The sequence below is a fragment of the Macrosteles quadrilineatus genome, unplaced genomic scaffold (assembly GCF_028750875.1).
Source record: "Macrosteles quadrilineatus isolate MER2022 unplaced genomic scaffold, UCM_ALF_1.0 Scaffold_2__2_contigs__length_208266976, whole genome shotgun sequence".
In the NCBI taxonomy this organism is placed as follows: domain Eukaryota; kingdom Metazoa; phylum Arthropoda; class Insecta; order Hemiptera; family Cicadellidae; genus Macrosteles; species Macrosteles quadrilineatus.
Window position 1 is genome coordinate 118,556,612 of NW_026542595.1, and position 17,404 is coordinate 118,574,015.

Consider the following 17,404-nt stretch of genomic DNA (forward strand, 5'->3'; position numbering starts at 1 on the left):
TCACGGAAACGTCATCATCGTCTCCCGCGGTCACGGAAACGTCATCGTCGTCTCCCGCGGTCACGGAAACGCCATCGTCGTCGTCGTCCACGTTCGCGGAAACGTCATCATCGTCTCCCGCGGTCACGGAAACGTCATCGTCATCTCCCGCGGTCACGGAAACGTCATCGTCGTCTCCCGCGGTCACGGAAACGTCATCATCGTCTCCCGCGGTCACGGAAACGTCATCATCGTCTCCCGCGGTCACGGAAACGTCATCATCGTCTCCCGCGGTCACGGAAACGTCATCATCGTCTCCCGCGGTCACGGAAACGTCATCATCGTCTCCCGCGGTCACGGAAACGTCATCGTCATCTCCCGCGGTCACGGAAACGTCATCGTCGTCTCCCGCGGTCACGGAAACGTCATCATCGTCTCCCGCGGTCACGGAAACGTCATCGTCGTCTCCCGCGGTCACGGAAACGCCATCGTCGTCGTCGTCCACGTTCGCGGAAACGTCATCATCGTCTCCCGCGGTCACGGAAACGTCATCGTCATCTCCCGCGGTCACGGAAACGTCATCGTCATCTCCCGCGGTCACGGAAACGTCATCGTCGTCATCCGCGTTCGCAGAAACGTCATCGTCATCTCCCGCGGTCACGGAAACGTCATCGTCATCTCCCGCGGTCACGGAAACGTCATCGTCATCTCCCGCGGTCACGGAAACGTCATCGTCATCTCCCGCGGCCGAGCAAATGTCATCGTCGTCTCCCGCGGTCACGGAAACGTCGTCGTCGTCTCCCGCGGTCACGGAAACGTCATCGTCGTCGTCCGCGATCGCGGCAAAATCATGAACATTTCCCGCGGCTGTTTAGACATCACCGTCATCTCCCGCGGTCACGGAAACGTTATCATCGCCGTCAGCGATCACGGCAAAATCATGAACATTTCCCGCGGCCGTGTAGACATCATTGTCGTCTCCCGCGGTCACGGAAACATCATCGTCATCTCCCGCGGTCACGGAAACGTCATCGTCGTCTCCCGCGGTTTCGGAAACGTCATCGTCGTCGTCCACTATCGCGGCAAAATCGTGAACATTTCCCGAGGCCGTGTAGACATCGTCATCATTGGATTTCGCGGTTACGTAAACGCAAGACGACGATCGCGGCAAAATCATGAAAATTCCCGACTTTGAAATCAAATTTAAGACTAAATCCCGACTTTTCAAGACCATTTTGAAATTCAATACTAATTCCCGACTTTCCCGATTTTCCCGACTACTAGACACCCTGTTTTAATATAAACCTACCAATTCATATTTTACATAAATCACTGATAATTGAATAATGTAACCATTTCTTACAAACGTATCCCCTTGGGATTGTGATAAACATTTACATATACAAGTCTTTTGAACACCTGTTGAAACCGATAAAAAAACCTAAGCAAACAATACACAATGCTTTTACTGTTTAACAGCAATGACCAGTATTGCCAAAACAACCAAGGTAAAAGCCTCATAAAAAGAAACAGCTGATTACATAAAATCTCAGTATCAGAGAAAGAAACTAAACAAAGCAGGTTCTTTAGATGCTAAGTAGAGGAGGGATGTCTTTCAGCATACAATCTTCTTACATTTATAGTCTGTTATTTTGTTTCTCCGCCACAGATTTCTTTTTAAAATGCAAATTCTTATAACACAAATTTACAACATAGTTGTAGCATTTTAAAGAGATGTATATTTTAATCACAAATCTACTGCGTTTTCTTACAGATTTAAAAAATCATATCCTAGCACCCCCTTAGATTTGTTACAGTATTGAGACTACCACAGTAAAAAAAATACAGTACTTCATTAACGTTTAAAACCTTGCTTTTGCAGTATGTTAAAACCAATCGTACACATAAAAGTTAAACTGTAGGGATATTCCAAAACAAAACTTACTTTTACTGCAAACACAAATTTAAGTGAATAAACGTAGAGTTCCTATTCAATTATTAGATTAAATTCCGTAACGAAAATTTGGCCTTGGTTGGTTGTCAAAACATGGACCGAGAGGGAAATTTTACAAGCGAAATGCGAGATAAAGGGATACAGTGGGATTTTTTCAACGCCACGTGGGATCACTTTACACCGATTCTCCCACACCCAGAGGTTTCAGATTCCCCGCATTCCCAAGTAATCACATCGAATTCCTCCCATCCTCTCCCACGGCTATAGAACACGCCACTTCCACCGGGGCCTACCCTCGTCACCCGCGGAGCTGTCAGCAACTGATGCTAGAATCGTGTGAAATGAATTGTCGAATCCAGTGGACAACGGTTCAAACTGAGTTCAATTCAGAAACTCTGTTTTACTTCCTATAGTGTTTACTAGCCTACTTCTTATATGTTCGCCAATACCCAATCAATTTCAAAAGGACTGTAGTGAAGGTGTTCCTCCAATATAGTAAGTTCACAGTCTGAGGAGTTTATTATATTCGGTCCTCTAGATCGGTGGACTAACGACTACAAAGATGGCCGTGAGAAACCATAGCATAACGTCATTATTACATACCCATTGGTCGTTATAAAATTGTTTCAAACCTCGCGACTGAACTGAAGTTTTTGACAACTTAACATCAGCCACAGCCACGTTCGATGACTAGAAAAGAAATCTGTGACAGATTCCCTGATAGGATTATAGTTCGTAATGTAAGTAATTGGTTTTGGCTTGTGAAAGCTCAAGAAAGCAGAATTGTAGGAAGTGTCATATAAATGATTTCTAACTGAGAGTTATAGGTTTAACAAAATTGGGTCACCCCGTATCGAAAACCCTATTCATGTGCGAAGTATTATACAATTGGGATTAGTTGTGTTAAAAGCATCCTTAAAACACCGGCTGTTGAGATTGCTTCAATTCAACAATGAGATCAAATAGTAAATTGACTAGAGAACTGTACTAAAATACACACGCAAAATAGGAGGTTTTAAACATCTTACCCCTCCTTTACCACCTTTCTCTCACTCCCTCATATTATCTCTCTCTCTCTCTCACCCTCTACCTCTCTCTCTCTCTCTCTCTCTCTCTCTCTCTCTACCCCCATCTTTCTCTCTCTCTCTCTTGACGCCCCCGCACGTCCTCGCTATCTTCAATCGACTCGGAAATACCACAGCTATCTACACTCCAATTAGTTCTGGAGGCTTCGGCCATAGCGAGCTCTTCCGCCCTAGATATGGAGGTGATGCCCACTCGGGATTGTACGATCCAAAAATTTAAATGAAAAGACGTTACAGTACTGGGTGAAATTTTCTTCAAAGACGATTACCATAATTCGCCTATTGGGTCTGATGATGATTGGAGTGTCCAATCGAAATCGACCACCACTTACTATCTTTTATATGTATTTATTATTTGTCTTGTAGGTCAACAGTATAAGTGTAAATATAATACAAGTGTTATTAGACGTATTTTTGTACTTTCAAGTTACTAAAACAAAGCCAAAACCAACTCTGTAGTAAACTATCCTGCTGTTTTGGGGTAAACCCGACTCATATCACTGATAACTTGAGCTAACATGATTTTACACAGCTTTTGCACAGGTTTAATCCAAAGACCACGATATCGTACTTCTAGCAAAGAAAATGAATACTTTATCCCTGGGCTTTATATAAACGCCTCTGTCTAAATAGCTAAAACTCTTTTCTACAACTTCATTCATAAACATATTAAAATAAACAGCATTGCGTTTCTATCATAATGCAATTATAATTCTAGTATTTAAAGTCCATTAAAAGACTAACAAAACGATACCTCGATTATGAAAAACGAATGAGAGATAAATAAATCGTGGCTATTTCAAAATATCAAAGGTAAAATTATTAAAAAGCCAAGACAAGAATGTGATAACGGGCATTTAAACAGATAGATAAACCGCGATAGGCTAGGTCGCTCCCCCCTCAAGGTCGTTCCCTTTAAATTTTAAATATCAGCTGTTTGACTGCTTGCATTGTTGAGCAGAAACGTGGGGGTCAGAAAACTTATAACTACAGCTGATTTTACAGACAAATTCCATAATAAATAGCAATATGTTAGGTCTGTATCTAATCTAGCCTATTTTAGTTTAAAACTTCGTTAATTTTTTATGTGTCCATACAACAACAAATTTATTAGCAAATTATTTTACTCATTTGTAAAAGCGGACTGAAAACAACCCAATCGCAGATAAGAATTTAGAAAACATCGACAACTGCACAAAAAAGTTTCAAAAATTAAATAATGTCCTTTGGTCTCAACGGACAATGTCTGTGTGCAAAAAGTGTTGATTCAAAGATATGAAGGGTTTGAATCAAAGCCAATTCCCATTGTAAAGCACAAAAGCTCAGAGTATTTGTTTTTCCATTGCGACTTCACTTAAACATGCAAACCAAATGTAACAGTAAACATTGTCGATGTAGATTTAGTTTTATTGGAAAAACAAATGAGGTTGGAGTGGGATATTTGCCAAACACTACATTCGAATAGTTCCATTGTAATACCGGACCGTTCTGAATCTTTCAGCTTCGTTGGATTGCCTTTAGGTTGTAATTTAGTTTGAAAGAGAGGTTTGCTGTATATAAGGGCTATGTTTTTTATTTCATCGCGAAAATATTGCGTGGCTTTTATTGCAAGAAGTTTTCAAATACAAAAAAGGTATCTTAGTTTGAGAAATCATTCTTTTTGTCATCTAAATAGGCGAATCTAGACCTTTTTCCTTTTTTATAGGCAGGAGGGGAGTAACCACCAAGCGTGGCATTCTCACTTAGCTTATTGATTAATAATAATAATGTATTGTTGTTCGGCGGGATTTGAACCCACACTCCCAAGACCAAAGTCCCACGCGGATCCCCAGTCCAACCGCGTATTCATTATGTCCATTATAATAAAATCATAAACAATAACTAAATAGGATATTAAAACCAACATTAAAACGAAGTTTTGAAACATACTGTCAACATTATTGTTACATATCACGAACACACACAAATATATCTACACTTTTACCACTGACTATTTTTACTTACAGATTGCACGGGTTATTTACCTAAATTAATTTTCCTTGCGTTGCGACTCAACGAAATCATTTTAAATCCTACAAAAGAAATATTAATCCAACGTCCCAATCTGTGAAGGCTTAACGTGAAATACAATCGCAACAGAAGAGGATTTCCCGCCAAATCCCGGATTATCCCAGGGAATGACTGACAGATCTCTTGTTTGTGTAGTCAACACTTGGTCTTATCAAACACAAACGGTAGCCACTTTGTGTGACATGCTTACACAAACGACACAAACAGCTTCTATTGGATTAGGAATACCTACTGCAAGACAATAATGAATGCTAAACATTTTGTGATCCACAATATATATTTTTTAAGGACAATTTCCCATTTTTAGGCTATTTTTACCTACGTAAACGAATAAAGATTTGTGTTGTCATCAACGAGGTGAACTAATTTCCATTATTAGTTTTTAACGTTACCTAAAACATGTAGGCTAATGAAAAGTCAATTAATACCCTGATCACCCTCAACTAGTATTACCGGTACTTTATAGCTACAATTAAAATGAAATTGAATTTATTTTAACTAGCACAATACTCCATGTTCCACCCGAATCCAATGTTACAGTATCATAGTAGATTCTCAAATATCTTCAAAACTTATTTTTATTATTTATTTAATAGTTTAGTTTACATTAACTCCCAAAATGGTTTCCTTCTTGTTTCACAATAACTATGATGTCACCCTTACTTTTAACACGTATTACTCCGTCTACACAATAATTAATTGATATACTGAACAAATTACAAAAACTTCTTTTGAAATCAATTTTATCCAAAATATGATAAAAGGCTATCTGGATATATACTCTATTGTGGTTTAAAATACAATTGTCTCGGCAATTAAATACAAACACGTAAACGAAACGATACGATAGTATTTTTATGAGTTGAGGTGGAACTATTTTCTTCGGCGAAACCAGCGAATGAAGTTTATAGCTGGAAACTCCATACACTTTACGTCATCAACTCCAAAAGGTGTTTGAAAAATAACATCTACGAGCTAACTCTTCCAGGAATCCTGTGAACCGTTAAGCCATATGTAAACTGTCGCGTTCCAACCACGGTCGGGATGGTTGGTTCCGTTACGCTTGCGTGGTTGCGCCGGTTGCGCTCGCTTGGTTGCGACGCCAATAAACCTCAACTCAAGAATCCACTCAACTACTAATGTCCAAAGTGGATGACTCGGACCATTGACTTTGGATACTGAGGTGTACACCCCGTCCATACAGACCAGCTCTAATAATCTATTCAAGTAAAACTATACGAATATGCATCTCATGCAAAACGTTACTGTCCAAATTCTAATTCCCATAAAAGTTTTTGATACTGCCTACATGTTACATAAAATATGTAAGATATGCAATAAGTTCTTCTTTCAGTATGAGTTTATAAAATCTACGGCTACGTCAAGGATCAAATTTTCGAAAACTAGGAGAAGGCATACGGTTTTAGGCTTAATCTGACAGGTTAAATTCAACGCAAAGAAATATCAACAGCTTGTTCATAAAAGTAGTAATAATCCACGAAAACCAATCAATAAACAAATGCTCATAACTTAAACATGGTACCTTCAAAATCCTGTGTGACGGAGCCTCAAGCGCATAAGGATCGGAAATGAAACCTGTCCGAGCAATCAAATTAAACATTATACCAACGTTTCAGGGCGGTTGTACTTACGGTTTGGTTATTATATGATAAACATACAGACAGATGTTACAGTACGTTTCATTTTATACGAACATTATCAATATATAGTTTAAATCTACAGGGAAATGTTAGAGAAACATCACCGCTTGTTTAAGCATATCGCTCAGCAGCTTTGGATTTGATTAACATAATCAAGATGTCTTCTGAATATGAAACGAAACTAAACTAGAACGACATTATTATTCTATCGTCGAGCATGATTAATTTATTTACAACCCTCAAAAGTGTAAATTTTGCTTCAAAAGCTGATATTCTGACGGTAAAATAATGAAGGAATAATATTTCTACGTTTTATATATATTTTTCTGGCGTTTCAAATCAATTTTAGTGTTTTAAGACAAATTTTAAGATTTTTGACCAAAAATCACTTTGTTAGACCATTTCCTTTTATATTTGTCTTCGTTAAAAAATATTTTATTTTTAAATATAGGCCTACAGTGCGATTCTGAAAATAAAGTCAACATTTTAAATAGTAACACCACTTCCTCTTCCAACTTGATTTATAATTTATAATATAGGTACTAAACTAAATATACATATTTTTAAAATTTATATTACATACCTCAGCGTGTCAGTCCATGTGAAACTCCAAAAACCTGAAAGAAAATAAACGTCTTTAGTATTACATAAATTGGAGTAGATTAGTATTTCAAAAGACTAAAGGTTAATGTCTCGGAAATCGGTGAGAGAGTATAGTACCGATAGAAGATAGGGAAAAAATGAAAAATTGAAAAGTCTTTAAATAAAATAAAAACTTAAGTTTAAAATAGTTTTACTTTATCTATTTCCCTTGAGGAAGACCAATATTTTTATCATTATAGCTAAAAACAATGGAGGATTTAAAATCTCCTGAATCTTCAAAAACTGTCTAATTTCAGGTTACCACACACGTACTGAAGCCCAAAAAGTTAGTCTTCACCCCTATTTCATCCCGTAAGCAACAAAAGTACCCCGTTTTAGGGATAACATTCCACAAGTACGACTGCTCTTTCAAGCGGTCTGGGGCTTCATACTTCAAGGGCTTGAGACATCGGAATTCCAATTGTTATTGAACTTTGCCAGCCGAGTACAGTCTGGTTGCTGTACAATTGTGCACCACACTACCCAGGTACAGTCTGTGTACATTACTGTAGACCCCCTCTCCAGTGCTCACTCTGGAATGTCCTTCGCATTCCTCAATGAAAGTCTAGGGTGAAAGGCCAAGGATGTGATTTACGTTGTGTTTATATTCATACCGAATTCGGGGATATGCTAAGTGTTGGGATGGAACGGATTTCCGTTGTTAGAAGAGGGCTGCCAATACTGAAATTTACCCTATGCAAATGAAGGTGAAGTAAACTACTTATAATCTAACATAGCCTGACTAAATCTAACACGACCTAAAATACTTGCCATGTTGCCAATATGAATGAGTTGAACTACAATGTGGTAAATGTTTATCTCATTTATAAACTAAGTACCAGGTTAATTACTAATGCATGTCATCAGGTATTGTAATCAAATCGTAAAGCACAAATTAAGGAAATTTAGCTCACTCAAACGCCATCCCCAAAAACAACAGTGTTCAGATTTTAAAATAGAATGGGAAATCTACTTGCAATATTCGAAGACAATTTTTCGAATCAATTAACAATTTGCTACAAATCGACTATTTCGTTGGGATGTCTACCTCACTATTAAATGTTATTTGCAACAAGTCACATAAAAAATATTTGTCTAATAATTTATCAAATCGCACGCGAAAAATCCGGGGTTTTTTTCAAAACTAAAATCCCAGTATATTTTCAAACGTAACACGCTTCTAAACCCAAAATACGGTCTCGACACCGTTTCCATAAGTCAGAATAAAGAAGAAGACAGATGTCTCTCTATTTATGCTCTTCTCTTTGTGCTCGTTATCAGTGAGTTGCACTTGAATTATGAGAGTGAGTCACCTAGGAAACACCTTGGAAGTTGTACATCAGGTGGAATAACACCTGAGCACAGATACGACAGGTGTTCGGAACAATCAGGTGGTACTAAACCATAAAATCACGAAAACTATGTTCATAGTTAGTTAAAACACATTCCATGCTCCCCAGACCACCTCGCTTCCCATAAACTCTTGAACCTCCTCATACATTGGTCCGTTATTACAAAACACAATGTTTCTCGCTTCTTCCTATTCATTTACGCAGTGCATCACTGATAAGCTGTTATCAAGTTAGTTCCTAGACTTATATCAGTGACCGCCCCAACGCCCACCGCAGCATCTGTTATCTCTTATCACTTGGGGAAGATTTTGCGTAGGAACAAACCGCTTGGTGAGGGTCAAGGTAGTATAATTGCCATATTAACGGTTTGAGGACTCAAATGGTCAAAATGAGAAAGAACTAACGCTTCTTTAAATGTTTCTTCTCATATATTTTTTCCAATTTTCTACAGTGAATACATCTTTTAGGTGCTAGGACGCACCTAACTTCTATATACACACAGACAAATCTGTAAACCAACCAATTGTGTGTTGATTTTATTGTCATCACTCAATCAAATTAAGGAACATAACACCATAAACTCGATGATAAAATCATTTGAATGACGACACGATAATATTATCACACAAATACTACATCCTCAAACCCAGAGGAAAATACAGAAGAAAACATGAACAATCAATCTCCTTGAACCCAGCTGATTCTTTAATTTACCTTAAGTATGAAAAGAACAATTTCGAACCCCTCAACGCAATCATAAGTAAAAACCGTGCCTTGTGCAGTAAAACGAGCGTTTAATCCACGTAAAGTCATTCACACATTTCTAATGCTCAACGGAAATGCTCAAAAGAAAGTTCATCGGGAAAGGAGCATTAAACTGCTGCATTATCACTCCAAGAAGGAAAGGAGTTGCTCTTTGAAGTGAAAGGCAAAACGGAGCAAGCCTTTCACGAAGCGTAGAAAGTTGAACATTTGTTGGAAAGACGAGACAAGAAGATGGAGAAGAAAGTATATCACCGGTTTCTGGGCATTGGGTCAGTAGTCAACAATGCCTATGTTTGTGAAACTAGGTTGATGTATTCGAATACTCAATAACAAACGAATCTTGGCTTCTGGGCAATGCTCACGTATACTGTGGCGATGAAAATCTTGTAGAGAATATGTGATAGTTTCATATGAAAAAAGTTTATACAAGGATAAAAAAATAAAGTTTTAAGGTAGCTTTGCCACCTAAGATCAGATGAATAGGACCATAAACATGCCCAATTGCAAGAATAGCTGGGCCCAGTTTCGAATCACTAAAAGCTACGGACTTTTCTCAGGTGCGAATCGACAAACTTTTGCTTTGTAACTTAAGACGAAGATAAACGGAGGATTGGCGCGAATAAATGAGACGCCAGCTTTTGATTAAGATCATAACTTTTGACTTTAATCATCGCAATTTACTTAACTCCCAACGATCAAGACAGGGTCCAGTTTCTAACCATCTAAAAGCTACCGACTTTTCTCAGGAACGAACCTGCCACCTTTTAATTTCAAGCCGAGCACTACAACCACTAGCTATGATGCTATAGCTATATCGTTGGATAAAGTGGTGGATACAAGTGTGTTGCAGTATTCTGCCTAGTGCACACAGCTGTTCCAACCACAACCATCATGGTTGCAACCACCACGACCATTATGGTTATGATTTCGGTCGTGAAAGGTCGCGCAAAGGTCATTATTCTTCCCAGGATCTGCACTCTTTCATCTTCAAAAACAGTGTATCGCTATTCCAAGAAGTTCTCACGTATTTACGTTACTCTCCACGAAATAAAACTCCACAAATACGTTCGATGTTTTACGTCACATTATACATTTATGACGATAGCTAATCTTGTGTAAACGTATTTGTAATGGACCGACAATGCAACAATGAGATCAGCTATTTGAATGTGACTTGAAATACAGTAATTCAAAAGCTATTTCAATAAGACTTTTATTCATTGTTCACAATATTTATTCAATTTATTCAATGCTTTTCTTCATGGCTTGAATATACTATATTCTCAAAATAATGTTTTAATACTTATTCACTAGGAATAATAATTAAGTTTGAAAATGTTAAGTTATATAATTTTGTTATTGTGATCTATAAACATATTTCTAGATACAAAATTAAAACGAGTTATTGACAAATCTTACTTTAATTGATCTTGAGATTTTTATGAAAATAATCATTTATAACTTGTTTAAATCATACAAAGTTTTATATTTGGGCAAAACTTTGCCTCCAACAAAAACATGAAGGTCCCCCAACCTTTACGGTCAAACTAAAAGTAAGTTAACACATTTTAAATTTCACTCACATATATTTACTATTTAAAATCTCTCAAATGCATTAATAACTATTAAATCCCCCCCCCCCCAAAAAACTAAAATTTTCCAAAGCAGCAAAAATGTAACTTTTGACATCTTAACAACAAAATAGAAACAAAAGTACCAAGATCGTACATTAGAAGTCTCCTATCACCCAATGTGATCCAATTTTAATCAAAGCAACAAAAACACTTACTGTATAAATAAAATGAAAACTAATAGCATCAACAATCAAACACATTTGTGTCAATTTGTAACATATCGATAGCATTACTCCTATCTCAGTTAATAAAGAACGCAACCAAGCTGAAGGCTGTCGATGAAATCAAAATCGGACAAGTGTAATAATTGGCAGTACGAGAACGGAGCAAGAGCGGAGGGGTCTTCATAGAGAATCGATAGGTACAGAGATACATGAGGATGTGGGAGGGGGGGGGGTGAAATGGGTGGAGATGGGGTGTATACAACCGTCTACCCTCGCCGTCTCGACGCTTTTAAACCTAATTCCGAGTATTACTTACTGTCCCAGTACTGCGAATTGTATTTACTACCTTTGTTAATGACTAATTTCATACATGTATGACCATTGATTAATAATTTTTATTTCTGCTGCATAATTTATTTGTGAATATTAATTATCGCATGTTTTTTTGGGAGCGTTTCATAAACTCCAAATTTCACAAACTCCAACGCTTAAAATATTAAATAAACAGAGCGGTTCATAACCTCCAATTTTCATAAGCTCCAAATCTATAACATTCAAATAATCACTGTTTCACAATGTCCAAATTTCACAAACTCCAACGTTAAGATACCAAATAAACAGTGCGGTTCATAATGTCCAAATTTCATAACCTCCAACGGTACAGTCTGAGCCAGAAGTCTCTACAGTGGTTGCCACTAGCAGGCACCGTTCGCCAGCGCTCAACTACTGATTCTACGTGCATTTTATGATTGAAGAACACTCAGCTGTGTGACTCAAATATGTGTTAGCACACAATGTGCAAATCAAATTTACATTTTTACATTTTTAATACCTTTAATTCAAGCTTTCAGCTGAGTTTCTTAACTGTTCCGTCTCTCAATTAAAAAGCCAATTATTACATTACAAATATCGCAAGAGATTTTTTTACCGATGAAAAATTTTAATACATATAAATATGTTTTATAAGTATATTTTCTAATAGCTGTTAAAATTTCATAATGATTATATCAGTTGTTTTTTTGTTATGTGTAAAAATAGCCCTTTGTTAGAAAAGTGCCGAAAACCTTGTACTTTATTCATTCTACCCACTAAAAGGATGAGTTTAAACTACATAAAAAGGTAGAAACTAACATACATAAACGCAGAAATACATTTTTATAAGTAGGATTTAACTTATACATCATATTGTAGGTATACTGGTCACGTTTCAATAAAAGCTCATACTCGAGTATTTACACTTTTTTACTCGACAGCAGTCTCGTTTCTCTTTGCAACTTAATGTGGCTAGTTCAATAATGTTAAAGTTTTGACATGGTGATAATTTATATTTTGATTTGCCTTTTCAGTGGAGAGCTAAGCATTGTATACCTTTTATTTACCAATAAAAATGCGTAATCTCAAACAGTGGAGTCTTTGACTGTCGTATAAAATATTAAGGTATGAAGTTGTTGTTGTTGTAACGGTTATTGCATATTCTATTTAAAAATAGTGTTCAATGTAAATAATTCAACAAGTTATTAGATAGGTACCTTTTATAGTTTTTAGATTCTATTTAGCAAATTTCCTTATAAGATAGGTAGCTATTACCGTAGGTGGCATGGTAAGACCTAGGCCCGGGACCGATTTACTTTTTGATTTTGATGTCCCCAGAGGCCAAAAACACAATTCGTTAAAATTGTTATATATGTATATATTCAATTCAATTCAAACAATTTTAATTAATGCAATTTTTTTATTAAATACATAATCCCTTGTGACATGCAAAGCACGCGTGGGATGAAAAACATATTTTTATTAATACATTTCATTTTCTTGTTTGTGGCAGAAAAAAGCTCATTTTTCCTTCTTTGTCACTTTAACAGAACAGTGAGTAGACATTTCCTATTGCAACAGTTTTAATCATATAAATAACACTTAGACAAATTAGAATAATTCAATAAGAACACGGTTTTTAGAAAGACAATAAATTCTACATGCAAATATAAATAGTTATTTATCTAAAACAAAGCTAAAAATAAGTTACAGATTAGTTATGCTATATTATGATTGATATAAAAAAAACAAAGCTTTTGACTTTATCACAGACCTTTTATCATTATAAACTTCATTACCGAACATTTTTACAAACGCATTAAACAATTTTGGACCAAGACAACAAAACTGATGCCTACTAGTTTCCTTTTTAAAAAAGCTTTCTGCTAACAAGTAATATTGTGCTGATCGAGATATTCTATTGATAGGTTTCATTTTAAACATGTACGGATATTAAAAAACAAACATAATCAAACAGTATACGTGCAATTGATTGAAGGTTAAAAGCTCTTCATGTTCAAAAAGATAACTTACTCTATCATATTTTTTAAATCCAAAAACAGCCCTCTGTGCATGTCTTTGGTTCGTGATGACAGGTTGTAATATGGTAGGATAAGTACCCCCATAATGTACTATTCCATATCTCATCACACTTTCAAACCAGGAGATGTATACCTTTTTTAAATGCTCACTCCTAATGTTGTCTCTTAAGTGATATAAAGCATAATTTATTTTCCTTAATTTAATTGAAAGTTGTTTTACATGCTGCTCCCACTTTAAATGATGATCAACAAACAATCCTAGATATTTAACATATTCTACTACTTCAATACAACTGCAAGAACAATTATACAAACAAGGGTGTTTACGGTACAATAAATTAAATTCATTTTTAAAATTTTCTCGTGATTGATTATAATGTTTTGAGTGAAGTGCTTGATTTGCAATTTGACAACCCTCAAGGAGTGGTTTTGGGCCCCATTATTTTTTGATATATATAAACGACTTGCTGGAGCTTGATTTATGTTCAAAAATATTTGCCTATGCTGATGACACAGCTCTCGTGTGCTCAGCTTTCAATAAAAGGTCGCTGAAACTAAAAAAAAGAAAATATTTAGACAAGATATCAAATTGGCTAATTGAAAACAGATTGTTAATAAACTCCTTAAAATCGAATTGTTTATTTTTCGATGTTTATATATAACGATGTACGGAGGAAGGGATAATGCTACTTGATATTTAGATTCAGTGATATCACTACCGACCGTCCCACCTCCACGCCACTTCCGGCGTTCGAGGCCGGGTAGCACTGGTAGCAGTTCCTCACTCCGTATTTACTCGAGTCGTGCGTCGATTTTAGGATAATTAAAAACAGTCGATGATGCGTAGAACCATTGCAATAATTAAATGCTGCTAAGTTTCATCGTAGGTGAACGCATTGCTTAGAATCTATTTTAAATTAGACAAGAAATGACAATATGTATACATGTACTATAGGTCAGCCGCTTAGAAAACGACCTCCTCCAGCATTGGTTTAGCATTAGCGCGCAGGTCGTTTTCTAAGCGGCCGAACTATAGTGGATGATCTGCTAACATTTTTAATGGTTACGTAACACTAAACATTACGTCAAGTTATTTATAGGCCTACTGTGAATTTATATTTATTCTGTGATTTACCTTTCGGGTTTTGGACGACTTTTAACTCGATGTATAAAAAGTATATGTAACATAGTTACTACTCGGTGTAACATATTATGTTTTTCCGAGGGAAATATATTCTTCAATAACCACTAACGATTACAAATGATAAAATTGTAAGTAGAACCTTTGTTTTAGTAGGGTGATCCTTAATCCGAGTAGTTTTTGCGTGGACTAAATAAGGATCGATATACGGTTTACTGTTAGTTTTTTATATGTCAAAGAGTCGTTTTCACCAAAACTGTTACTGTTAACACGCATAGATTTTTTTCTAAACTCTGTACTACATTAACATTTCACTTCATGACGGTTACCCCTATTGTAATAAAAATACTAAACGGCCCAATCCATCCCATGTATTCCATCCCATGTATTACATGTATTATCGGTATTATACAACATACGAAAGGTGACAGTGGATTGGGCCGTTTAGTATTTTTATTACAATAGGGGTAACCGTCATGAAGTGAAATGTTAATGTAGTACAGAGTTTAGTAAAAAATCTATGCGTGTTAACAGTAACAGTTTTGGTGTACTACAGATCATGGCCATTCTTTTGACACTTTAATCATCGAAATCGGTCCAAAAATGAGGGAGGAGGTCTGTTTACAAAAATCGGCTTAGCGTATTATATATATAGATTTCCGTAGTGGTTAATTATTCATGAGATTTACTTTCTGGAGAGAATTTGTAGAATAGTGTTTTATTAACTGTAAGGGTTTCTGTAATATTATTTATAATATATTACCTTAAATTATCACTTACATTTCATTACACAGTTTAACTTTAACTAGTCTGAATCTCAATTTTTCAGTGAATATAAATTAAAATGTATGCAGCACTTAGCTCGAATTGATTAGGGGTTGGATAAGGTAATAGGTTGGATAAGAAAAAGTACAGTCCAGCAAAAACTTCGCACCACGGCCTTGCTGGCGTTGCAGTCAAGAGGGAAGCTATCGTCAAGAGGAAACACCATACTTTGCAAAAAAATATATAGGCCTATTTTTTGTTTTGGTCAGAGAGGTTCTGCCTGTGGCTAAGTTGTAGCCAATAGTTTAATGCATAAAATAGCCTGTATTTTTTAATTTTTTACAAACAATGTTTCTGTAGATTGCTTAAACAGGTAGGGCAATTTAGCATTTTGCAACGTGTAGAAAGAAACTACAACCGTACGCGTGCCGTATGGACTAATATTTAATTACCTAAGGACAAAATAAAAATTAATTTATCTTTTACTGACTTTAAAAAAAAAACTGCAAAATCGGCATGTAAACTGCGAACTTAATTAGGCCTTTTACCATCACTAACTTTAACAACAAAACCAAGATACAGTACCAGAAAACGCCAAATAAAATTTTAACACAAATCACTAATTTTACTAATTAATTATGGATTCAATATTAAATGGAAAACTCCTGCTTTGTTTTTATTTCAAAAACATTATAATGAGATGATATATTCTAAACGTTTCTGTAAACATTTGACGCTTACTTTAGTGTTTAATCAATATTTTGTTTAAAGTGGAACGACCTCAACGGCTACTCTGGAACTAACCTGAGAATTAAACTAAAAAAGTTCGTAGAGACAATATATTTTTTTCACTAAAGCAATTACTATGACAAGTTCCAGTGAGCGGGATTTATTAATTTTGTTTGGAGAAGGTTTTAACTAGGTACATTCCGTTTCTCAAAGGAAAAGGGGTTAAAATCATATAGACTAGCATGCATAGTATGAATAAAGTACAGGGAAAACCTATAACAGTAATATTTTGAGGTAGTTTCCATTTCTTCATATGCTTGTCAATGCTGGAGAAACGTAATTTCGTGATTGGTTTCGACAAATGGGTAATCAAACCCTAACCATGCACTGCAGTGGCAAAAATGTTAGACGTGAGTCGTTGATTAGCTTTTTCAAATATAGATGAATATAAACTCGTTGAATGTTTTAAAATAAAATCATAATATATCCATTGAATATAACATGTAATACTATCTAACAACTAAATGGCTAAAGAGGATGAAGAAGCAAATAAATAGGTATTGTAATGTGGTCTCAACCATGGTCTCAACTATGAACCCGCTGAACGTTTTAAATAGGCCTATTTCGATGTAAAGTCAATCGCACTTTTAGCAGGAATTCCACCACATAAACTTAGAATAAGAGTAGTTTCTATTTTTGTTTAAATTATTTTGACCAGAACCAAATCTAGGGTAAAGTTTAGTCAAAGGGATGCATTTACACTAATTTAGTTTACCTTAACGAAAGGAGAATAAAAGTAGAAATAATAACTGGGCCAGGTAGCTAATTCAGTGGGTTTTACCAAGAACTTAAATTATCTCCATATCTTTATATGCCTTTTCATATTTCACGAAGACAATTTCCGAAATTACAATCGGGGAAGCATTTATATCAAAGAATTTTGTTAAATATAGACTACCGGTAAGCATTAAAATGCACAAACATACGCCTGTAAATTAAGTTACCATTCTTCGTAATGTAATGACATATTTGATGTAATATAATGATAATTAAATGCTAGAAACTCAGTTTCTATATCCCGTAAACTGATGCTGAGCCGGCCAAACTCC

The 17,404-nt window shown here is 35.9% G+C and overlaps 1 protein-coding gene across 2 annotated transcripts in view; it reads right to left on the bottom strand.

Annotated features, from left to right (window-relative positions):
* LOC128984664 (guanine nucleotide exchange factor for Rab-3A-like) overlaps positions 1 to 17,404 on the bottom strand; it is an 87,271-nt gene that overhangs the window by 47,625 nt on the left and 22,242 nt on the right. For both annotated transcript variants that reach the window (XR_008489997.1, XM_054403999.1), the window contains exon 2: positions 7,333 to 7,366. The gene's annotated coding sequence lies outside the window, so the exon portion shown is untranslated. The remainder of the gene's footprint in view (positions 1 to 7,332; positions 7,367 to 17,404) is intronic.